Source organism: Pinus tabuliformis, chromosome 9 (assembly GCF_031772625.1).
Source record: "Pinus tabuliformis cultivar Carrire ecotype Pingquan chromosome 9, CPIR1, whole genome shotgun sequence".
Lineage (NCBI taxonomy): Eukaryota > Viridiplantae > Streptophyta > Pinopsida > Pinales > Pinaceae > Pinus > Pinus tabuliformis.
In genome coordinates, this window is record NC_142307.1 from 152,074,894 (window position 1) to 152,100,758 (window position 25,865).

Sequence of the window (25,865 nt, forward strand, 5' to 3'; positions counted from 1 at the left end):
TTGAAATTGCTTCTAAATTCATTAGGATTGGATGTGAGAACCTAAAATTTTCTACCATTATACCACTCTAGAATTTTTACTTGTCGAATTTTCTCAGGCCCAAAATTAAAAACCTCTCTGAGAGCTACTAGATTGGGCCATGCAAATTTCAATATGGAAAATAAGATTGTGAAGGCCATTATGACCATTGTTTGAGATAGAAATTGATCCAATAATTTCTAACACCAATGAGCTACCAATACCAAAGATATTTTCACCATATATTTTTTGAACTTGTCGAGCCAGTTATAATAATAGCTAAATACATGTTGGCGAGGGCAAAAAAACATGGGAAAAAAAAGAGTACGAATATGTGACAAGCTGTTCTTCATATTTTTTTGCATTTTTGTGGCATTCATCAATCTCATCAAATGAGAGCAAAGGATTCCCAGAACTTTCCCTTCATGAGGATGGAGGTGAAAGTAATGTAGTTGAAGAACCGGCACGAACTGCAAAATACATCACCTAGAGAACTATTGTAAGCATTCTAAGTAAGAGAGTGCCAATAGACCATTTCATTCATAGTCCCTTGGTTCCATTTAAAGTCCATTGTAACAAAAGTATGTGCAGTGCATTGATATTACTGAAGCTAGAAAAATGCCTCCATTCACCTTAGGATGCAATGCAATGATTGCAAATACAAATTCCAAACTTAATATTGCCACAATAAAGAATGTTTTGAGATTACATTCATAGCCTGAAGGATTGAACTAGTGGAAGAGAAATCCTGAGAATATAAATGTTGCAATGTAACAAGCAAGAGACACAATAAGCAATGTTATATACCAGAATTTCTCATCCTTTGAAACCCAAGAATTATTCCATGTATGAGTAAATTTTGGTAGTAAAACCACTTGAATAAGTAAAAACAATCCAGAACCAAAGTTTGGTAGCATCTCATAAACACCAACAAAACCATGGGGAACTAAAACATCAACACTACTAGAGTACACCAAATCATGATATTTTTCATCCATCCACCATGGTGCCAATTCTCTCGAGAATCTCTTTGGTCCTTAACTCAAATCAGGAGAAGTGCAAAAACAAAAAACAAAAAAATGTCGAGACTGAAGATATTACCAAATTACATTTGTTGTTGACAGGAAGGAATATGTTTCTAATTCTTGAGCTCAGCAACCATTAACACTGGATTTAGAAGGAAACTTATTTTTTCCACTTCCTGCAATTTTGATGTCCCTTATCAATTTAAATTTGGGATTCAGAAAAAAGGGTTTAACCATTGTATATCAAACTTTTCTTAGCCATTGTGATCAAAACAAAAATGTCATTCTAAAAACAACAAGACCACTATCTCCCTTAGCACTATTAAAAACATTATCATTATCATTGATATTATGCCATCCAAACCTGAAATACCTACAACTCACAACCCATAACTTCTTCATGGAATCATAGAAATAAGAGCCTTGGGATTGAACAATAGAATGATCATGGTTGCGAGATGGATAGAAAATAATTAAGGTGGCAGAAAAATATGGTAGTGATGAAATTATATTGAAAGGAAGGTGAATTGACACGCATGTGAGAAGTTGTAAATTACTAATTTTCCTTTATCCATAAAAAAATCAAGTGAATTAAAACTACTTTACCTCGTAATTGTTTAGCTGCCAATACTTACTGAATCTAAAGATGTTGAGGCTATAAAGACCATTAAACTTAGGATAATTAGAGGAAAAATATTTAGAACCATTGTTGCAATTGGAGGTTGCACTGATGGAATTGAATGTTGATAGAGATATGTTGTTGTTGTTATCAACTGAAAGGATTGAAGTTGTATACATATTTGGAGGAAATCAGGTTGAAACCAACTTAAACTAAAAGACTTTAAGATGTTGTTGGAGATTGGATCCTCTTTTTTTATTTTTTTATTATTGGCATGTCTTTGCAAACTTATGTTAGAACCATAAATCATAAACCCATACCTAACACAATTTTATCTATGTGAATAAACTTTGTTAAAGTTGAAAATAGAAAGAATTCATTGGATTACCGACCATTGAAGGATGTATTAACTAGTGGGAGACAACTCACTATTAATGTTAATGAGTGACAAGGTGAAAGATTGCATTCTGACAAGAACGAATGAATGTGTTGAGGTCAAGTCACCTACGAGATCTGGAAATCAAGAGACATTGAGGTATTCCCTTATTATCAATGAGGAATTTTTCCATTGATGTATGCAAACTCCAAGGCACTCAAAAAGATATTTGATCTCAGCCCCAGATAAAGTGCTAAATTCAATGGGACAAGATCTGTTGGAAGGTGGGCCTTAGCGAATCCCACATTAGCCAACTCGAGTATAGAACCAAAAATATTTTGAAGAACCAATGGAACCAATATGAGCTTATAGAGTTTATTGTTTATCTTTCTCACCAAAAGACTTGGTTTTCAAGAAAATCTATGTCTAGTTGCATTGGTTACCCTATTTTTACAACTAGACTTATGTTTTCTTTACTATTTTATTCATTTATTTACTATACTATCCTACCCTACTTGAAAGAGGGAAAACCTCTTCAAGTATAAGAGTACTGTCAATGAATCCATGTGCATAATAAGATAAGATATATGCTTATACTTGGATTTTAGAGATAGGATTCAATGCATACTGGATTATGAAAGGCTGACTGCTTCGAGTAATGTGGTGTCAAGAGTTGTTGGAGAAAAGAGTGTTGCTTTGATCTGGCGGTCATCTGGAACTAGTCTTTAATATAAACATGATATCCTTGACTCCCTTGCCTCATTCAGTCCATTATGTATATGCTCCTCTACCATGCCATGTATATCTCCTACCATTAGATGGTTGGTCTCTTGAGTGTATGGGAGATCTGATAGAAGACATGTTGATAACTCCTCGATCTCAGGTTCAAGCCCAGGCTATGATAATTTAGTCTCCAAGGAAGATCTACAAAGGTGATCAGGGAAGGATTTTGGATCTTCTTGTAGAGATGGCAAATTGACCTTTTGTTCTTCTATCACTTCTGAAGTGCAGGTATTCCCTTGATGGAAGCTAGAATTTTCTCCTCCTGAGAGGCAGTTAGAAAGTTATTAGAGTCTCATTTTTCTTCACTTAAGAAGTTCTTGAACATACTTTCATATTTCCTTGATGGTTTCTAATTCCTATCCAACACATGAATTAGTGTATGGGGGGTTCTTAAAACACCCAAAATCAGTTGAAATCTTAGCTTCTAAAGAAATGAATTAAAGATAATTGCAAAAATATAACACACCAAAATGAAACACATTGAACCAACTGATGAGCCCCAAAAATGGATAATTATATGGGCTCATTCAACCTCCTAATTCGACTTAATCCACCATTCTCATTAGTTTATTGCATGCTTTTTATTATATTTATGCTAATAGAGTGAATTGGGTTAGTCATTATGCCAACAAGTCTAATGTGTGCTTTGTGTAGTCTTTTTGGTCAATTTGGAGACAAAATCAAAGGTTTTAATGAGCACTTGGCAGCCAAATTCGTGGGAGAACAAGGGAGAGGATTTGTAGGAAGGTGTCCCCTTCATTTATGGGCCCTTACCTCGAATTCTCCACCATCAGCTCGGAGTTCAAGGGCCACCAAATCAATCATCACAAGGGCAGCCAAGCAAGTGCTAGTAAAAGTGTTGTTAACTACAAGTTTTGGCAGCCGAGTTCCTAAAGTTTAGGAGGGCTGTTGGGGTCCTCAATTTGTATAAATAAGAAGGCTTAGGGCCTCATTTTGGTTAGCTAGTAGTTAGTCACTTTGTAGGCAGAAGTTAGCTAGTTTGTAGTTCGATTTTAGTCAGTAGATTAGCTTTGCATTTCAGCACATTTTCAAGCTTTCCCTTGTGGACAGTTTTTTATGTAACTCTTCTTTTCTTGCTCAATAAAGATGAATCCAGCTTTGCACCAGCTCTAAATCTCTCTTAGGAGGTTGTAGCTCTTGGGGTTGGGCCCATCTCAAGTGCCCAGTACCTCCTTTGTTTATCTTTATGTGTTTTTGTTGCATTCTTAGAATAAAATCTGCTATTTAGATTTAAATCTTGCTTTGTTATTTAGATTGCTTTTGATGGTTAAAGTAGCTTTTCATGTTCAGATTTAGTTGGTAGGATAATAACAGGAAAAAGGCTCCAAAAAAAGGGTCAACAAACACTTTTGGTTTCACCTCTTCCTTATTGGATCAGGGGCTGGAATTGAAGTAACCGTGTTGTCCCAAACAAAAACACTAGTTTGCTTTACCATGCAATCCTTAGTGTATTGTTTTCATTTGCAGAAGTTAGTTATGTGTTCAGATCTCTGAAATGTTTCATTGCATAGTTGATATACATGGTTCTCTTCCAAATAAAGTTGTTGTTCATTCACTTTATTGTTAGTTAGATTAGATTAGCTAGGAATTTGATTACTTGCAAGACTTTGTTGATTCAGTTGAATGTATACGGTGCAGAGCATCTCTACCACTCTTTCATCCACCTAAGTTTCATCAGAGCCATCTACTCCATCTCCTAGCTAGGTTCCTCGTCTCACATTTGTCCTCTTGCCCAAGTAACCCTACCTTTTTGTGCAATCATTGTTTCAGCATTCTTTGAGCCAATTTAGCCATCTACACCTTCTCACCACTCCATCCACCAGTCCCTGGGCCACTTCAGACCCCTATCCTACCTCCATATCCATTCATGCATCTTCCCTCACTCACCCATCCTCCAAAATCCAATTTTTAAACATCCTGTAGAAATTCCTAAACATCTTGTAGAACCCCTGCAGACTTCTTATAGAAGCTCACAAATGAGGTTCCTTGATAGCCAAACTTTGTGAAACTCTCTGGAAGGGTGTTAGGGACTCCTTAGACCCTCTCTGAACCTTCCCGACCTCTTCCAAGCATTTTTCCTCCTTGATCCACCCCTGCACAATCAAAGAACAGTGAAAGCATATGCATGATGAAACTGACGACTTAATCAAAAATACAAAAAGATGTTTTCTTCAGATAGAGGTAGTCTAGGCACATGTATTTTACCTTCATAGCAGTAATGGCATCTCTTTCAGTAGTTTTCATTCTCTCCTTTGCATTAGTAGGACTAGCTGGTAGAATTAGGGTTTGCTAGGGTTTGCGTTTTCCTTCAGTTTTTCAATCTCTTTTCGCAAATAGATTATCTTCCTTCGAGTTAGCTTTCATCCATCAATTAAAAAGCTTCTTTTAAGAGCTCATAGAAGTTGGCTTAAGCTCCTAGCGGACTTGTGCCAGCTGACCAAGTGACAGCTGCGGCAAGAGCTAGTACTTGTGCATACAGCACCGTCGCTTCCAAGTTTGTTACGAACTACCGGGTTGATAAAAGTAAAGACGGGAGTCCCAGGAGTTGCAGCATTATTGCTGCAATACTGGAGCCCACCATCTTTTTGGCGCCATTTCCGGGGAAGCATCAGAGTATTGGTGATTGCTGCTTTTCTTCTATTTTCCACTACAATATTCTGCTAAGTAGTTTATTTCATTTCCATTATGCAATTTCGTTTATGCAAAAGTAGATTAGCATTTCCTGTTTTCATAGATTAGCATTTCAATTCCGTAGTTTCATTTCTGCAGGTGTAGATTAGCATTTCAATTCCGCAAGCGTAGACTAGCATTTCATTCCTGCAATTTCATTTGAGCAAGATAGATTAGTCCTTTCCTGCTTTCATTTCAACTCCGCATTTTCATTTTCACAAGATAGTTAGTTGCAGTTCAACCTATTTCAGTTTTGCAGGTAGAAGTAGAAAAAAGCAAAAATCAACCAAATAGATTCCTTTTCGTGCCTTGTAGGAGTAGAGATAAGTTAGAAAAATGATTGCACAACACCCCCACTGCTTCACACAGCCAACATTCTCTCTTCTTCGATGGCTGTGATTAAAGAACCCTTAGGTGGACAGCAAGACACATTTGAAGAACCTCAAGGGAAGAAGAAGAAGAAACCATTCCTCTGGAGCAAATGGCTACAAGCAGAAATGTTGGGAGCAGCACCTTGTCCAAAGACGAATTTGAAGCTCAGATCAAAGATTTCAAGAGTGATATGAGGCAGTTTCTTGCCATGCAGCTGGATACCTTGCAGATCCAAAGGAAGCAAGAGGAAGCCAAGAGGGCTTTGGCTATCTTCTGTCCCAGGTGCACTAGAAAGCATCCTAGGAACAAATGTCCATTGCACTCCATAGAAGTGTGTTTTGTTTGTGAAAGAGACCATCCTACGAATCAGTGCCCTTCCTTGCCCGGAATCAAAGCTGCCTATCAAAGGGCTAAAGGATCCACTGAACCACTCTATTATATGAAACAAAGGAGGCCACATGGACCTAGATCTTACCAGCAGGAACTGCAAGGGACATCTGAGACCTATTATGACCCCTATCAAGCCACTTTCATGCCTTCTTGGGGTCACCCTGCTCATCCTTCCTGGTTCACACCTCCTCCTTGTTCCTTCATAGATCCATATTATGCCCAACCAGTTGCTCATTTGTTTCACTCTTATGCCCAGCCATAGCCTCAGTGGAATGCACCTCATCAGGGGTGGAGGCCCCAATACAACACTCCTCCCGCTTCTTTTCCTCCACCACCTGCTCGTCCACAACCATCGCCTCCCACTCCACCAAGGCAACCCCAAATGCCTGCCCAACCACAACCCCATCCACATCCATATCAAATCTACGCCCCCACTCAGCTACCCATACCACCATTTCCAAACCTATCCATTGGAGTAGCTCAACACAATTGCAATACTGGGACACAACATGTCCAAATGACTCCTCTTGAGCTCAATGATCTTCACCATAGCTCAAGAAGAGTGTTGCAAAGCAGAGACTATGTTGACAACATTGAAGGACCAAAGGCAAAAGAAGATTCAAAAGAAGAGATCAAAGAACCCTGGGCTGCACTTGATGAAAAGAAGAGATCAGGACCAGAGATCGAGAAAGCCCCCTCATGGTTACCATCAAACCCTCCATCTAGTCAAGAGAAAAGTCAGCAAAAAGAGGAAGATGTGAAGGTCATGATAGAAGAAGATATGGATAATGATCCAGATCAGCAAAAGGACCAAGGATATCAAATCTTTATTGAGACATGGTTCCAAACAGTCACTAAGTTGCAGCAGTACTCTCTTCCTCAGCTATGTTTGATCCCTTCAAAGTCAAATCATTTGGTCTCTGAGATCTAGATAGTTGTCAAAGCATGCATTTCAAGCCGCCACATCATTTTATCTCTAATCTCGATGTGCACATGGCACCATTGGAAGTATTCTTATACTTGAAAAGAATTTTTTTTTCAAGTAGGGTAGGGTAGGGGAAAAAAAAAGAGAAAAAATGAAAATAAGATGAAAATAAAAATCTAAGGTGAAAACCTCCTCGGAGGTGCCTTAGATTGGCTCATTGATTGAAAACCTCCATGAGGCGGTCAATGGGTTGGAAAGAAGAGAAAATAAAAAGGGAATAAGATCTCTGGGTGAAAACCTCCCTTGGAGGCGCCCAGGGCAGGCAATTAGGGTGAAAACCTCCATGAGGCGCCCTAGTTGTTTTTCAATAAAAAAGAGAAAAATAAAAGAAAAATAAAGCTAATTCCCATTGAATAATTGCAGGTTGCAAGAAGGACATTGCAGGTCAGGAGGATCGCTCAAAACAAAGACAAAGGAAGTTCTGTGCCTTCTACAGGAAGTTCTGTGTCTTCTACAGGAAGTTCTGTGTCTTCTACAGGAAGCCTACAAACGAGCCAAAATTGATCTCTGAAGAGGACCTGAAGGCCGAGAATTTTTCCATGAGGCCTACAAGCATCCATGTTTCCATCCCTCACCCTTCTCCATCATTTTTCCATATCATTGTGCTTCTTTCCTCAAAACTGTGTGTTCTACAGGAAGTTCCTGTAGAAATTACAGGATTTCTATAGGAAGCTAGAAATGGATTTGAAAAAGGTATTTTGGCAAACATGATAGCTTCCTCAAGGGTTCATAAGTCCTCCTGCAATCTTCAAACTCCTCTTCCATCATCTCCATGCCTGCATCACAGCCCAAGCTCAGTTTTCCTTTCCATGCAAAACCTTGCAGAATTCTTTGAAGAAAAAAATACATAGAACAGAATTTGTTTCTTCCCTAGCTTGAAAACCGTGCATCCATTTGCAAAACTGTTACAGGGGGAGTTGTATAGGGACGATGGCAACATGCCCGAGCAATTTCATCCAATTCCGATGCACGGTTTCCAAGAAATCTTCCTCCATCACCGTTAGCCATTTTTGTATTTTCTCCATATCAGTGCATCCATTTCAAAACCTGTTTCATGGGGAGATGCATATGGGTGATAGTAACCTACCCAAGCAGTTTCAGCCGATTCCGATGCACGGTTTCCGAGAAATTGATCTCTAAAATATTCAGCCATTTTCCATTTTTCTCGAAATATGTGCATCCATTGATCAGAATTTTACTATGGGAGGTGCATAATGATGATAGGAACGTGCTCAGCAAGTTTCTGATCGATCCGATCTATCGTTCGGGAGCAATGGTGAAAACAAGTTTTGGTCCTGTGAAAATTCAGCAGCAGCAGCTCTAGGGTGCAAATCTGAACGTGAAGCCAGCTCCTACAGCATGGATCCAGCCAGAGGATACCTGCACAAGAAAAAATAGCCATGAATCAGCCACCAAGCCATCATGCAACCACAGAAACCAGTGCATGCAGCAAATGAAAGGCCACAGCACCTCACAGCAACCATTCGACTTGCAGGTATGTGTCTAAACCAGCTCCTCTATTTGCATCAATATGATCCGAAAGTGCATAACGAATGAAGTGGTGGGATTAAGCCAATAGTTCCTTGTGCAATTCTCTAGCAATCAGCCAGGAATCATGCAGCGTACGTGTTAGACAACTCACGTGAAATTAAAAAAAGCAGGTAGTGTTGGTCGTTTAAACTCTAGTGCAACTGATTAACAAGAAGAGAACATATAGTTCATCATAGCACTGCAGTCTGCATGTGGCCACGTACACCTGGCCACCTCACTCCTTCACCACAAGTCATGCAGCAATTAAAGAACGCTCGACTGAAACTCACAAACTACTGTTCATTTGCACTTGCCACATCCTCAACTGAAGTTTGCACAAAATGATTAACTAGTCATCCTCCACCAATTTCTCTACCTGTCTTAGAGATTCTGCTGTGTATCAGGCTCGCTCAGAGGTGCAGGGGCGCTCTACAGGCGTTTCTACAGGAAGTCTTCTACAGGAAACACAGAAAACAACCATGCTGAAAGAAAACCTGGGATTTTCAGTGAAATTCAAGCTCAAAATGAGGTAGGATCGGGGAAACTTCTTTATGCATGATTTGTTGGTGAAAAATGGTGAATTGAACACAACATTAAATTGAAAAATGAGAGTAAAAAGTCTACCTGTGCATTGAGAACAGTGGAAGTCTGCCTGCATGATTCAGTGAGTTTACCCATTCTTTTCTTCTGCTTCCGAAATCTCCTCATTAGTTTTAAAAAGAAAAAGAAGAAAATAAAAAATTCCCTTGCAAAGAAGACATGCAGCAGTAGAGACAGACCTGTGTGTGTGGAAAAACCTGAATTGGCATATCTATCAATGTGTTGGAAAAAATCGATGTCCTTATGCTCTACTCTGTAAAAAATTTCTTTCATAAACAGACAGACCAATTCTAGGTGACAGCAGTTTTAACACACAAGGCAATTACTGTCATTTGATGTTGTAAGGAGCATGAAGAATTCTTTATTTGGTCCAGAAAAGAAGAAAATTCAGCCATCCTCTGTCGCAGTGAAATGACTATTCCCATGAACAATTTTCCTTTTTTTGGTTAAAACACAAACTCAACACCATGCCAACTAAAGAAATTGAGAAGAAAATTGATGAGGGAGCACAAGACATTCAAGCAGAGGGCAAAACAGAGGAAGAACAGAAGGAAAAAGAGGAATTTGACATGACCGCTGAGCATGAGATAGAAAAGGAGACAACAGCAAAAACAGAGAGGGCGAAAAAGGAAAAAAGGTTGGAAAAAATGCCAAGAAAGCCCAAATGGGAGTTGGCACAACCAAGGCAACCACACCACAATTAAAAGGCAAGACACCCTCAGCCAAGCAGATCGAAACAATGAAGACAGTTTCTACAGGAAGCCAGAAAGCAGTTTCTATAGGAAGACAGAAAACAATCAGCACAGGACTTTCTACAGGAAGTCTAGAAACAGAGGAACAAAAAGGGAAAATCACCTGAGATTTTGGCCAGGGAGGCAGCAGCCATGCTTGCCACCATTAGCACACCTCCAAGACCAAAAATTAAGGGAAAGAGGCAAACCTTCATGTACTTTAAAGTGAAAAAGGAGCACACAGATAAAAGTGGGCAGATCCAAACCACAGTCAAAGGAGCAAATTGTCATTAAGGACACAAAAGCTAAACAAAAGGAGGAGCCTCCTTCAAAGATATCCATCAGATATGAACGAGGAAGCCCGAAGACATCCACCTAGAGAAAAAGAATGAAAATGTTGGACACAAAGGCCTCTCTACAGGATGCTGAGACAGTTCTATAAGAAGCTGAGAATTCTCTAGGAAAAGGAGCACAGGCAGTAGGAAGAAGCAGAGAGAAAAGCATGGTTTCATGACCGAGAAGACGACAGCACTTCAGAATATTGGAGGGAGGCCACCAGGGCCATCAAAGATGAAGAGATAGATTGGTTGCTCAGAGGATGATCAACACTTTATGTAGGGGGGTGATGATGAAACCCAAAAATGGATAATTATATGGGCTCATTCAACCTCCTAATTCGACTTAATCCACCATTCTCATTAGTTTATTGCATGTTTTTTATTATATTTATGCTAATAGAGTGAATTGGGTTAGTCATTATGCCAACAAGTCTAATGTGTGCTTTGTGTAGTCTTTTTGGTCAATTTGGAGACAAAATCAAAGGTTTTAATGAGCACTTGGCAGCCAAATTCGTGGGAGAACAAGGGAGAGGATTTGTAGGAAGGTGTCCCCTTCATTTATGGGCCCTTACCTCGAATTCTCCACCATCAGCTCGGAGTTCAAGGGCCACCAAATCAATCATCACAAGGGCAGCCAAGTGCTAGTAAAAGTGTTGTTAACTACAAGTTTTGGCAGTCGAGTTCCTAAAGTTTAGGAGGGCTATTGGGGTCCTCAATTTTTATAAATAAGAAGGATTAGGGCCTCATTTTGGTTAGCCAGTAGTTAGTCACTTTGTAGGCAGAAGTTAGCTAGTTTGTAATTCGATTTTAGTAAGTAGATTAGCTTTGCATTTCAGCACATTTTCGAGCTTTCCCTTGTGGACAGTTTTGATGTAACTCTTCTTTTCTTGCTCAATAAAGATGAATCCAACTTTGCACCAGCTCTAAATCTCTCTTAGGAGGTTGTAGCTCTTGGGGTTGGGCCCATCTCAAGTGCCCAGTACCTCCTTTGTTTATCTTTATGTGTTTTTGCTGCATTCTTAGAATAAAATCTGCTATTTAGATTTAAATCTTGCTTTGTTATTTAGATTGCTTTTGATGGTTAAAGTAGCTTTTCATGTTCAGATTTAGTTGGTAGGATAATAACAGGAAAAAGGCTCCAAAAAAAGGGTCAACAAACACTTTTGGTTTCACCTCTTCCTTATTGGATCAGGGGCTGGAATTGAAGTAACCGTGTTGTCCCAAACAAAAACACTAGTTTGCTTTACCATGCAATCCTTAGTGTACTGTTTTCATTTGCAGAAGTTGGTTATGTGTTCAGATCTCTGAAATGTTTCATTGCATAGTTGATATACATGGTTCTCTTCCAAATAAAGCTGTTGTTCATTCACTTTATTGTTAGTTAGATTAGATTAGCTAGGACTTTGATTACTTGCAAGACTTTGTTGATTCAGTTGAATGTATATGGTGCAGAGCATCTCTACCACTCTTTCATCCACCTAAGTTTCATCAGAGCCATCTACTCCATCTCCTAGCTAGGTTCATCGTCTCACATTTTTCGTCTTGCCCAAGTAACCCTACCTTTTTGTGCAATCATCCTTTCAGCCTTCTTTGAGCCAATTTAGCCATCTACACCTTCTCACCACTCCATCCACCAGTCCCTGGGCCACTTCAGACCCCTATCCTACCTCCATATCCATTCATGCATCTTCCCTCACTCACCCATCCTCCAAAATCCAATTTTTAAACATCCTGTAGAAATTCCTGAACATCCTGTAGAAATTCTTGAACATCCTGTAGAACCCTTGCAGACTTCCTGTAGAAGCTCACAAATGAGATTTCTTGATAGCCAAACTTTGTGAAACTCTCTGGAAGGGTGTTAGGGACTCCTTAGACCCTCTCTGAACCTTCCCGACCTCTTCCAAGCATTTTTCCTCCTTGATCCACCCCTGCACAGTCAAAGAACAGTGAAATCATATGCATGATGAAACTGACGACTTAATCAAAAATACAAAAAGATGTTTTCTTTAGATAGAGGTAGTCTAGGCACATGTATTTTACCTTCATAGCAGTAATGGCATCTCTTTCAGTAGTTTGCATTCTCTCCTTTGCATCAGTAGGACTAGATGGTAGAATTAGGGTTTGCTAGGGTTTGCGGTTTCCTTCAGTTTTTCAATCTCTTTTCACAAATAGATTAGCTTCCTTCGAGTTAGCTTTCATCCATCAATTAAAAAGCTTCTTCTAAGAGCTCATAGAAGTTGGCTTAAGCTCCTAGCGGACTTGTGCCAGCTGACCAAGTGACAGTTGCGGCAAGAGCTAGTACTTGTGCATACAGCACCGTCGCTGCCAAGTTTGTTACGAACTACCGTGTTGATAAAAGTAAAGACGGGAGTCCCAGGAGTTGCATCATTATTGCTGCAATACTGGAGCCCACCACCAACAGGATGAGGCTTTGGAGAAACCCACTAAAGTGGATGTAGTAGGCTAGGACCCTTTCCAAATATCTTAAAACGAGGGCGAATTTGGATCTTACTGTTTCTCTTCTCCCAAGTCACAAGTGTTGCTAAAAATAGGAAAAGAATGAATTTACTAATGTTATAATCCATTTTTAGCACCTTCGTAGTAGCAATACAAAAAAAAATTGGTCAAAATATATGCATTTATATTACCAACAGTTAATTATGAAATCGAGATTTTAATACTCCAAGATACTAGCAAAAACAATGCAAGATTAAAGCTTAATCGATTCTAATATTATCTAATCTAAAGTCGACAATTACTATTGTAAATCAACAAGTAAATAACATGTTTATAAGGAAATAAATGCAAATAAACACGTGTTGAAACTAAAGACCATTTGGCCAGTCCTAGACTCAAATCCCCTAACACGGTGTTGACGGTGTTGGACCCGCCAACATTCAGGGGATCTCCCCGATATGAAGTCCCAACTAGACCTCACACCGTTTGGTGTAGGAGTCCCATCTGGTACGATGGCCCAATTGCCATTATCTTAAAGATATGCCTCAGCTCTTGCTTGTCAGCACATGACAGTGGTTTAATTAGTCTTCAAACAGTGAGTTTTGTGCCTGGTGAGTGCTTAGTGTAACTTATGTCTAAGTTCTTTCACTGTAGAGGGAGAGGGTGAGAGTGAGTCTCAAGTCGAAAGGGAATAGTCCTAACTCTGTTAGAGATACACAACACAACAAGACATGCGCAACTTCCGGCAGAGTATTCCACATGGATGCGGTAGTCACAAACACAAGGTGAACAAATAGCATGTAAAACACCCAGCGGAATAGTCCACACGAGTGTGATGGTCGTTATAACAAGTTTACGAGAATGAATTTGTCGAGTGTATGAAGGAATAGTCCACATGGGTGAGACAACATTAACAACTGATACAACACATTTCCAACAGCATATGCACTAAAACAACCGAAATAGTTCAATTGTCTTAATACAGGTTAAAGCAACATGCATTACAAGCATCCAAAGAATAGTATTACAAATGAATACATTACATGTGTGAAAACATGTTGGCCTATTAACATGCTTCTGAATTAAGTGAAAGTTCCAAGACACATTCGTACACCATTACATCACTAACCCCAATAGCATGGTGCTGGAGCCACTGCTCGCTCCTCAAAGAAAAGACTACAGACTCTGAAGGCTATGTGGGAGGAGCCAAGGTGAAAAGTCTTTTGCATGCACAAATGAAGGATATATATATCCAAGGGTGAAACTGACCCTTGTGACTTTTGGACTTCCCTCATGACTATTCGACTTAGATGACTCTTCGACTTACATGACTCTTTAACTTCATCCATGGGTCTCTTGGTCCTTGGACTTCCACGTTACATTACATTGATTACACAAGTATGACCCAAAGTAGTGATGTGGATGAGGAAAATCATGACACTACTGGTATGCACATGCTGCCTGTGTTGTTTGTGGAAAGTTGTTGTGTTGTTGAGCGATGAGTGTTGTCGTGATGTACCATAGCTTCACCTCCACATGGAAAAGTGCGTGAAATATTCAATGGTATTGGTGTTTTCTTGATAGTTCATCCATGCGCATGTGTCCCCTTCGCTTGCTACTCAGTATGCTTCATGTGTTCGTCCAACCGCAAGAAAGTCTTTTAGCATGCACTCCTTTTTCATCCCATTCATCATCACGCCATGTCTAGCAGGGCGTTGGAGCCACTTCTCACTCCTCAAATAAAATACTACAGACTCTGAAGGCTATGTGGGAGGAGCCAAGGTGAAAAGTCTTTTGCATGCACAAATGAGGGATATATACAGCCAAGGGTGAAACTAACCCTTGTGACTGTTCGACTTCCCTCATGACTATTCGACTTACATGAATCTTCGACTGACATGACTCTTTAACTTCATCTGTGGGTCTCTTAGACTTCCACATTACATTACATTGATTACACAAGTATGGCCCAAAGTAGTGATGTCGTTGAGGCGACCCATGACACAAATCAACATGACACTACTGGTATGCACATGCTGGTTGTGTTGTTCATGTCAAGTTGTTGTGTTGCTAAGTGATGAGTGTGCTCATGGTGTACCATAGCTTCACCTCCGCATGGCAGAGTACGCAGAATCTTCAATGGTGTTGGTGTTCACTTGATAGTTCATGCATGCGCATGTGTCTCCTTCACTTGCTACTTGGTATGCTTCGTGTGTTCGTCCAACCACGATAAAGTCTTCTAGCATGTGCTCCTTGTCCATCCCATTTTTCGTTGCGCCATGTCTCATCCATCTACCTATTTTTGTAATCACTCATGACGAGACGACATCAAATCCATAAATCCCTTAGTTTACCATGATGCATTGTCTTTCGTTTTTGGGTGCAGGTGACCGGGAGAGAGGAAAAGGCTCTAAAACAACGCAAAGCGCATGTTAGGCTGGGATGTGAGGCTTTAGGCACTGTTAAGAAAAATTGCGCAGGGATCATTGGGAGGCTAGGATGAGCAGTCTGAACAGCAGTGACATTTTGTGTGATTTGTCCGAGCTGGGAGGAATATCTGTGCGATTTTTCCCGTGAAGGCAGTGCAGGCAACAGAGGACACTGGTAGTGAAAACTACGCAGATTTTCAGGGGAGGTTAGGAGTGGGTTGCGAGAGCTTGCTGGCCAAAAATGCGGAGAACTGGGAGGCAGTCATGCTTAACATGTCTCCATAGTTTCTGGGATGCGTGGGATGTCGGGCAACTGGTGGAAAGTCCAGGAAAACTGCATAATTTTCAGAAGAAGCAATAGGTCAGCTAGCAGGGGGATTGACTGACAGAATTGCGCAATTTTCAGAGACAATGTAGTGATAGGTAGTGGGTGCCTATCCCTCTTATATGTGCAATTTATTCAGCTAGTGGAGGAAGGCATGCTGACAGCTTCTCCACAATTTTTGGGAGGAGTAAAGACTGGTGTCACTGCCCAGTCAAACTCTCTGGTTGACCGATGGGAGGCTTGATGGGTTGGCTTGCAGGCATCGAAGTTTGAGATGGCTTCTTGGGCATCTTCTACGTTGTTCTGGATGAAAGTCAGCCAGGTCGATTCCAAGATTGCAAAGTGCAGACTACCTAGGAGGCAGCCTCAAGCTCTACGTAATTCTGGAAAGTAGTACTTGGTCACTAAGGGTTGAGACTGTGCAGTGCAGCTCACCGGAGGTCTGGCTGATGGAGGGTGGTCTAGTGACAGATCTTTGGCAAAACAATAAAGTGTGTGAGCGAGTGAACTCGTGTATACATGACCTTGTGAACACACACTCAACATGACTTGATGACAAGACATCTCGAACAAACAAGACAACATATGCTCAGTGTGACTGACTGTGAGACTGTCGAATGGTGAAAGCGACAAGCGCGACACTTCGGATAGACCTTCGGATGACCGTAATGAACCTTGCATGATAGTGCTTACAACATCGTGTGTGAGTTTGATATATGTTTACATAGTGAGCACAACTCAAACACAAACCTTTAACATCACCAAAACAAGGTCGCAAGCATGGCATAGTGATCAACATGCCGAAGACGACAATTGATTAAACAAGCGAAAAGGAAGAAAGACATGTAGAGGAAACACATGAAATGACTTTTTGTGTTTGTGCACATACATGTTACTGAGGACAGGATGATATGACAATGACAGGCAGTCCTGCAAACACATCTAAGAGGTGTACTTTGAAATATTTTATTTACTTACCATACTTACCCTCGAAATGATCATGCATTCAACGTAGTTTGCATGCAGTCCTAATCTTTTTCCATTACTTGGTCTCTTGGTCCTTCTCCTCGACTCCTTGGGATTGATCTCAGCATGTCACCTTTTCTTGTAGTCACTGAGCGATGGATCAACGCGGTTTCAGCGGGAAGTGACTGTTGTCGGGATGAGGCCATGGGAGGCCCATTTGCATAGATGCAAGACTGATAGGGCAGTGTGGACAACACTGTGCATTTTTTAGACACAGGACTCTGCTACAGGATGGGGGTCTTGGGAGGACACCTCTGCGCAATTTCTCAGCGCAGTGCATCCTAGGAAGTTGATTACTCTGCACATTTCTAGAGAGTAGTGTCAGATGCCTTACTGCTCTATGCATTTCTGGAGAGCAGTCTTGGTTGGGGTCTCTGTGCACTGTGGGGTTTCGGCAGGCAAGGGAGGAAGCTTGATGGTTGCAAAAGCAAAGTGCAAAGTTCCGAGAAGCTAGATGAGGCTAGGTTACGTGAGAAATGGCTAAGTGTGAGATCAGTGATACATATGTAAACATTGATATGACTCGATTGTAATCACACACGGATACTTAGTGACACAACGTAGACCCTCCAGAATGCATAAGACATATGTTTCTTCATGCAACAACCTTCATGACAAGAGTGTGTGAAGTGAGTGTGAAACATGTCTATGTGATGACAACCACTCATATGCACACAATTACCTTGAAGGAAAAAAAATTCCCTTTGTATGCCAAACAACAACCCCTATGCCCAAAGGTGACACATGTTGCATAAAGGTGAGAACATTAAAAACTCTTAAGATCAAGGATGGGAAGCTTGAGATCATTAGCTTACCAACAACTGACCAAGGAAGATTGATCGTAGGATCCAAGGTAGGCTCTGAAATTTGCATGTGAGCCAAAATTTTGGAGGGTGGTGGTAGTCGCTACAACATTGGTGACACATTGGTAGAACCCTAGCTCTCTATATGGACCTTGTTTCGTGAAAAATGAGCCTAACCCTTCTGCAAGTATTGTTTAATTCTTTGATCATGATGGCTTCCGCACTAGCTTGTGTGAAATATGTAGTCCCTATCATTATCTTGATTGGTCAGCACACATTCCATGCCAAGTCAACTTAGTTGTTTTGATTTGGGATGAGGGGTATATTGATGCACAAGTAATATAATTGTTATAGTTTAAGTTTCATCTCTGGTGTTGCTCCACTGCCAGCAGGCCCAGACAGTACCTCGACAAAGTCACGCAGGAACACCAGCATCACTCTACTACCAGCGAGCTTGGTCAGTACCCCAGCGGAGTTACTTGCATCACCTCTCTGCACAGGAAGGCTTTCTCTTCTTTAGCCTTATTCATGTTTCATTTTTCATTTTTTTTCATTTTTTTAAAGAACTATGCATAGGAACTTATTTATTTCAGAGGCAGAAGAGGGATCCTGACTTATTGAGAGCATAAAAGGTTGTTCCTTAAGAGAACTATGTTATGTATACCTCTGACATACTTGTTAAGGTTCTCCACCTCACCTTACTTTACTTCAATGAGCTAACAAGGGTTACCCCAAAAGAACTTATTAGAGTAGGTGATACTAGTTAACAATGCAAGCATTGTGTTTTCACCAAGACTCACTCTGAACAAAACATATTTTCCATCAAGACATCATCGACTGAAGATAACAAGTTCTTCATAAAGAGAGAGGAAAACAGACAACTAGATGTTGATAGTTGTACAAGTCCTCTTAGATTTTCTCTGCCTGTCTCGAGAACCAAACACGGTTTCATGGGAGGCTAACCTATAGGTACAAGCAAGCAAATAAATCAAAAAGTAAAAGGGAGAAGTAGAGCGAAAGAAACACAAGTAAGCAAAGAAAGAAAGAAAGCAAAGAAAAACAAGTAAGCAAGCAAAGCAAACATGCAAACCAGGAAGCAAAGGAAAGCAATAAAGGAAACATTATTCCTACTCCTACACTAAACAGTGCATGGGCCTACTTACATGAAGTGATATTTCCAGTGCAGCCACCGACACATTGGTTGGCCCATGTTTTCGAAGGCATGGTAAAAAAGAAAGATATGTGTGTAAACCAATGAACAAGAAATATTGATCAGCAGAGACCAACAAGCTCTGAGTTCTAAAATATCCATAGAAAATAAAAGAGTGAATGCACAAGACAGACATTCTGCGGACTTAACATGGTGTTGTGACACATTGCATGTAGATGATAAGCATGCACACTCTCTTGACTGTGACAGACAAGCAAACATGAGAAAGAGAGACAACTTACGCCTTGCAAGTGTGCTTGTTGTGTATGATTCCTCCAATGCATGAGCGATAGGATCATGTGATTCTGGTGGAGGAAGAAAAATCTGTGTGTTGGATTGATCTTCAGTGCATACAGATGAGTAATGAGGAGCCATGGGTTATTCACAAATTTTCTGATCAGAAGTGCAACTAACCTTAGGACAGCGAGGGCCTAACATAAACATAATCTCAGCTAAAGTGCCTCGACAGCTTACAGGGTCTCCACTTCGTCAATAGATAGATCATCGATGACCTGTGGCTTAGAAATATTATGAGTGTGTGAATCATCATCGTGATCAAATGAAGAAGTACATAGATCATGAAAACCATGATCAGAAAATTGGGGATCTTCGTCGGTACCCTCATTATTTGATTACTCACGCAGAGGAGTAAATGAGAAACAAGAATGTTCACCCTTTGTGTTTTTAGAAATGACAGATGACAGATGGGACAGATTTTCATAGGAATATGTGTCCTCTCCGCAATGTAATGACAATCTGACATCCGGTGTGTCCTGTGAATGATAGGAAGTAGAAACATATGGAGATGAGTTTTCACAGGGGAAATCAAAAGTGGCAAAATCACAAGGGATGTCAAGATAGAGCGGATGAGGCACGGATGGAAGGGTGTCATCCTTCACCGCGGGTTCTTCTTTAGATTCCCGCCTACACTCATCATGAATGATAACGCAGTTTGGCTACACAACACCGGCTCCGTTGAAAACTTGATCCTCGTTCACAACAAGTGTGGAGTCTAGAATGGAAGAACATAAGACAGTACAATCCGGAGGATCAAAAGAACGCGGGGACGGAGGTTGATTTAACAAGTACACATGACAATTAGTAGGCTTACAAGCCAAATCTGCATAGATATCAAGAGTAGGCGGGGTAGGAGGATGTGAAATTTCAAAAGATGTGCGCGCACCTTCTCCCACCTCGCACTGCAGAGCTAGAGCTGTTTGATGACAAGAGGAAGGAAAGTCACTTGTGACAATGACCGTGCCCATCTTAGATTTGGAAGATATAACACCAAGGTATGCTAGGAGGGGTTTGAATGATTCTAAGAATTGCGGATTTTTAGATATGTAAAGAAGATACATAAATATTCCATCGAGAAATTCCCAATCAATTTCATCTTCAGGAAATTGATATGCAAGATTACAAAAGTGTGTGAAATTACTCAACGGATTCATCGGGTGATTTCTGTAATTTCATAATTTCTTTATTGAGTGCTTGGTTGTCAAAATGATGGAAAACTTCACTTATCTCTTCGATCAACTGCGTGAAAGAGTGAATAGAGTTCTCGGGTAGCGTGGCACACCAATGCAGCGAGTTTCCTCGAAGCATGTGTGCGAACAACGCGCACCTCATGTAATCTTCATGTATTTTATACTTATGACATATGGTTGTAAAGGCCATTCTATGTTCAAGCCAGGCCATTTCGCCTTCACCTTCATATGTGTATTGTGACAAGAGATTCCAGAGCCCCTTCGAGATTTCAAATTCGTTTCCAGTAGACATACACTCTAGAAGAGAAATTCTGTGATGATAAGTATGCAGAGATTCAGAACAGATTGTGAGGACTCAGCTTGTCATCTGGCCCTCCTTCTAGCACTAGAAATGTTGACGGTGTTGGACCCATCAACATTCATGGGATATTCTCGATATGAAGTCCCAGCTAGACCTCACACCATTTGGTGTAGGTGTCCCACCTGGTATGATGGCCAATTTGCCATTATCTTAAAGATATGCCTCATCTCTTGCTTGTCAGTACATGAGAGTGGTTTACTTAGTCTTTAAACAGCAAGGTTTGTGTGCCTCATGAGTGCTTAGTGTAACTTGTGTCTAATTTCGTTCACTACGGAGGGAGAGGGTGAGAGTGAGTCCTAAGTTGAAAGGGAATAGTCCCAACTTTGTTAGAGACACACATCACAGCAAGACATGTGCAACTTCTGACAGAGTAGTCCACGCGAATGCGGCAGTCACAAACACAAGGTGAACAAATATCACGTACAAAACCCAATGGAATATTCCACACGAGTGCAACCGTTGTTATAGCAATTTTACGAGAATGAGTCTGTCAAGTGTCTGACGGAATTTTCCACACAGGCGAGACAACATTAACAACTGATACAACACACTTCTATTGAAGGAAGTGCGGGCTCTGAAACAATGCAAAGCACATGTTAGGCCGAGATACGAGGCTCTGGGCACTGTCAAGAAAAATTGCGCAGAGGTCACTAGGAGGCTGGGATGAGCAGTCCGGAATAACAGTGACATTCTACGAGATCTGTCTTAGCTAGGAGGAAGATCTTTGCAATTTTTCCCAGGAAGGCAGTGCGAGCAACAGACACTGGAAGTGAAAACTACACAGATTTTCAGGGGAGGCTGGGAGCAGGCTACGGGAGCTTTCTTGCCAAAAATGTGGAGAACTGGGAGGCAGTCATGCTGAACATGTCTCCACAGCTTCTGGGCTGAGCGGGTTGTTAGGCAGCTAGTGGAAAGTCCAGCAAAACTGCATAATTTTCAGGAGGAGTAGCAGGTTAGCTAGCAGGGGGACTGACTGACAGAACTACACAATTTTCAGAGAAAATGCAGTGACATGCAGTGGGTGCCTGTCCCTCTTATCTGCACAATTTCTTCAATCAGTGGAGGCAGGCATGTTGACAGCTTCTCTACAATTTTTGGAAGGAGTAAAGATCGGGGTCACTGTCCGGTCAAAATCTCTGGTTGACAAATGGGAGGCTTGATGGATTGGCTTGTGGGAATTGAAGTTTGAGATGGCTTCTTGGGAAACTTTTGTGTTGTTCTGGATGAAAGTTAGCCAGGTCAATTCCAGGATTGCAAAGTGTAGACTACCTGGGAGGTAGCCTCAAGCTCTGCGAAATTCTGGGCAGCAGTACTTGGTCACTGAGGGCTAAGACTGTGTAGTGTAGCTCACTGGAGGTCCAACTGATGGAGGGTTGTCTAGTGACAGATCTTTGGAAAAAAAATGAAGTGTGTGAGCGAATGAACTTGTGTATACATGACCTTGTGAACACACACTCAACATGACTTGATGACAAGACATCTCAAACAAGCAAGACAACATATGCTCAGTGTGACTGACTACAAGGATGTCGAGTGGTGAAAGCGACAAGCGCGACACTTCGAATAGACCTTTGAACGACCGTAATGACACTTGCATGATAGTTCTTAAAACATCATGTGTGAGTGCGATAGATATTTACATAGTGAACACAACTCAAACACAAACCTTTAACATCACCAAAACAAGGTCGCAAGCATGGCATAATGATCAACATGCCGAAGATGACAATTGATCAAACAAGCGAAGAGGAAGAAAGACATGTAGAGGAAACACATGAAATGACTTTTTGTGTTTGTGCACATGCATGTTACTGAGGACAGGATGATATGACAATGACAGGTATTCCTGCAAAATCATCTAATTTTATTTACTTACCCTCGAAATGATCATGCATCCAACGGAGTTTGCATGCAGTCCTAATCTTTTTCCATTACTTGGTCTCTTGGTCCTTCTCCTCGAATCCTTGGCATTGATCTCGGCATGTCACATTTTCTTGTAGTCACTGAGCGGTGGATCAGCGCAGTTTCAGCGAGAAGTGATTGCTGCCGGGATGAGGCCATGGGAGGCTCATTTGTGTCGTTTATGAATGCAAGACTGATAGGGCAACGTGGACAACATTGCGCATTTTTTAGACACAGGACACTGCTGCGGGATGGGAGTCTTGGGAGGACACCTCTACGCAATTTATGAGTGTAATGCAGCCTAGGAAGTTGACTACTCTACGCATTTCTAGAGAGTAGTTTCGGATGCCTTACTACTTTGTGCATTTTTGCAGAGCAGTGCTGGCTGGGGTCTCTGTGCACTGCGGGGTTTTGGCAGGCAAGGGAGGAAGCTTAATGGTTGCAAAAGAAAAATGCAAAGTTCCGAGAAGCTGGATGAGGCTAGGTTGCTTGAGAAATGGCTATGTGTGAGATCAATGATACATATGTAAACAGTGATAGGACTCGATTTTGATTGCACACATATACTTAGTGACACAACATAGACCATCCAGAATGCATAAGACATATGTTTCTTCATGCAACAACCTTCGTGACAAGAGTGTGTGAAGTGAGTGTGAAACATGTCTATGTGATGACAATCACTCATATGCACACAATTACCTTGAAGAAAAACAAAATTCCCTTTGTATCCCAAACAACAACCCATATACCCAAAGGTGACACATGTTGCATAAAGGTGAGAATATGAACAACTCTTAAGATCAAGGAGGGGAAGCTTGAGATCATCATCTTACCAACAAGTGACCAAGGATGATCAATCATATGATCCAAGGTAGGCTCTGAAATTTGCATGTGAGCCAAAATTTTGGAGGGTGGTTGTAGTCGCTACAACATTGGCGACACACTGGTAGAACCCTAGCTCTCTGTATGGACCTTGTTTCGTGAAAAACGAGTCTAACCCTTCCAGAAGTATTGTTCAATTCTTTGATCGTGATGGCTTTCGCACTAGCTTGTGTGAAATATGTAGTCCCTGCCATTCTCTTGATTGGTCAGCACACATTCCAAGCCAAGTCAACTTAGTTGTTTTGATTTGGGATGAGGGGTATATTGATGCACAAGTAATATAACTATCAGAGTTTAAGTTTCATCTCTGGTGTTGCTCCGCTGCCAGCAGGCCTAGACAGTACCCCGACAGAGTCACGCAGGAACACAAGCATCGCTCTGCTACTAGTGAGCCTGGTCAGTACCCCGACGGAGTTACTTGCATCACCTCTCTGCGCAGGAAGCCTTTCTCTTCTTTCGCCTTATTCATTTTTCATTTTTTTCAAAGAACTGTGCATAGGCACTTATTTATTTCAGAGGCGGAAGAGGGATCCTGACTTATTGAGAGCATAAGAGGTTGTTCCTTCAGAGAACTATGTTATGTATACCTCTGACATACTTGTTAAGGTTTTCCACCTCACCTTAATTTACTTAAATGAGCTGACAAGGGTTAACCGAAAAGAACTGATTAGAGTAGGTGGTACTAGTTAACAATGCAAGCGTTGTGTTTTCACCAAGACTCACTCTGAACAGAATATATTTTCCATCAAGACATCATCGAATGAAGATAACAAGTTCTTCATAAAGAGAGAGGAAAACAGATAACCAGATGTTGATAGTTGTACAAGTCCTCTTAGATTTTCCCGGCCTATCTCGAGAGCCAAACACGGTTTCATGAGAGGCTAACCTACGGGTACAAGCAAGAAAAGAAAGCAAAAAGTAAAAATCAGAAGTAAAGCAAAAGAAACACAAGTAAGCAAAGCAAGAAAGAAAGCAAAGTAAAAAAAGTAAGCAAGCAAAGAAAACATGCAAACCAGGAAGCAAAGGAAAGCAATATAAAGGAAACTGTATTCCTACTCCTACACTAAACAGTGCATGGGCCTACTTACATGAAGTGATATTTCCACTGCAGCCATTGACGCAATGGTTGGCCCATGTTGCCAAAGGCATGGTAAACAAGAAATATATGTGTATAAACCAATGAACAAGCAATATTGATTAGCGAAGACCAGCAAGCTCTGAGTTCTAAAACATCCACAGAAAAGAAAAGAGTGAATGCATAAGACAGACATTCTGCGGACTTAACATGGTGTTGTGACACACTGCATGTAGATGATAAGCATGCACACTCTCTTGACTGTGACATACAAGCAAACATGAGAAAGAGAGACAACTTATGCCTTGCAAGTGTGCTTGTTGTGTATGATTCCTCCAATGCATGAGCAATGGGATCATGTGATTCTGGTGGAGGAAGAAAAAGCTATGTGTTGTATTGATCTTCAATGCATACAAATGAGTAATGAGGAGCCATGGGTGATTCACAAATTTTTTGATCGGAAGTGGAACTAACCTCAGGACAACGAGGGCTTGACATAACCATCAGCTCAGGCTGAATTGCCTCGACAGCTTGCGGGGTTTCCACTTTGTCAATAGATAGATCATTGAAGACCAATGGCTTAGAAATATTATCAGTGTGTGAATCAGTATCATGATCAAATGAAGAAGTACATAGATCATGAAAACCATGATCAGAAAATTCAAGATCTTCGTTGATGCCCTCATGATTTGATGAATCACGCAGAGGATTAAATGAGAAACAAGAATGTTCACCCTCTGTGTTTTCAGAAATGACAGATGGGACAGATTTTCATAGGAATATGTGTCCTTTGCGCAATGTAATGACAGGCTAACATCCGGTGTGTCCTGTGAATGATCGGAAGTAGAAACATATGGAGATGAGTTTTCACAGGGGAAATCAAAAGTGGAAGAATCACAAGGGATGTCAGGATAGAGCGGATGAGGCACGGATGGAAGGGAGTCATCCTTCACCGCGGGTTTTTCTTTAGATTCCCACCTATAGTCATCATGAATGATAGCACAGTTTGGCTACACAACACCGACTTCATCGACAACTTGATCCTCATTCACAACAAGTGTGGAGTCTAGAATGGAAGAACATAAGACAGTACAATCAGGAGGATCAAAAGAATGCGGGGACGGAGGTTGATTTAACAAGTCCACATGACAATGAGTAGGCTTACAAGCCAAATATACGCAGATATCAAGAGCAGGTGGGGTAGGAGGATGTGACATTTCAAAAGATGTGCACACACATTCTCCCACCTCGCACTGCAGAGCTAGAGCTATCTGATGAGAAGAGGACGGAAAGTCACTTGTGACAGTGACCGTGACCATCTTAGATTTGGAAGCTCTAACACCGAGGTATGCTGGGAGGGGTTTGAATGATTCTAAGAATTGTGGATTTTTGTATATGAAAAGAAGATACATAAACATTCCATCAAGAAATTCCCAATCAATTTCAT

General features: G+C 41.0%; 1 pseudogene; it reads right to left on the reverse strand.

Moving 5' to 3' along the window:
* Positions 1-253: 253 nt before the first annotated feature.
* The window catches only part of LOC149147585 (uncharacterized), a 33,401-nt pseudogene continuing 7,789 nt past the window's right edge, over positions 254-25,865 (reverse strand).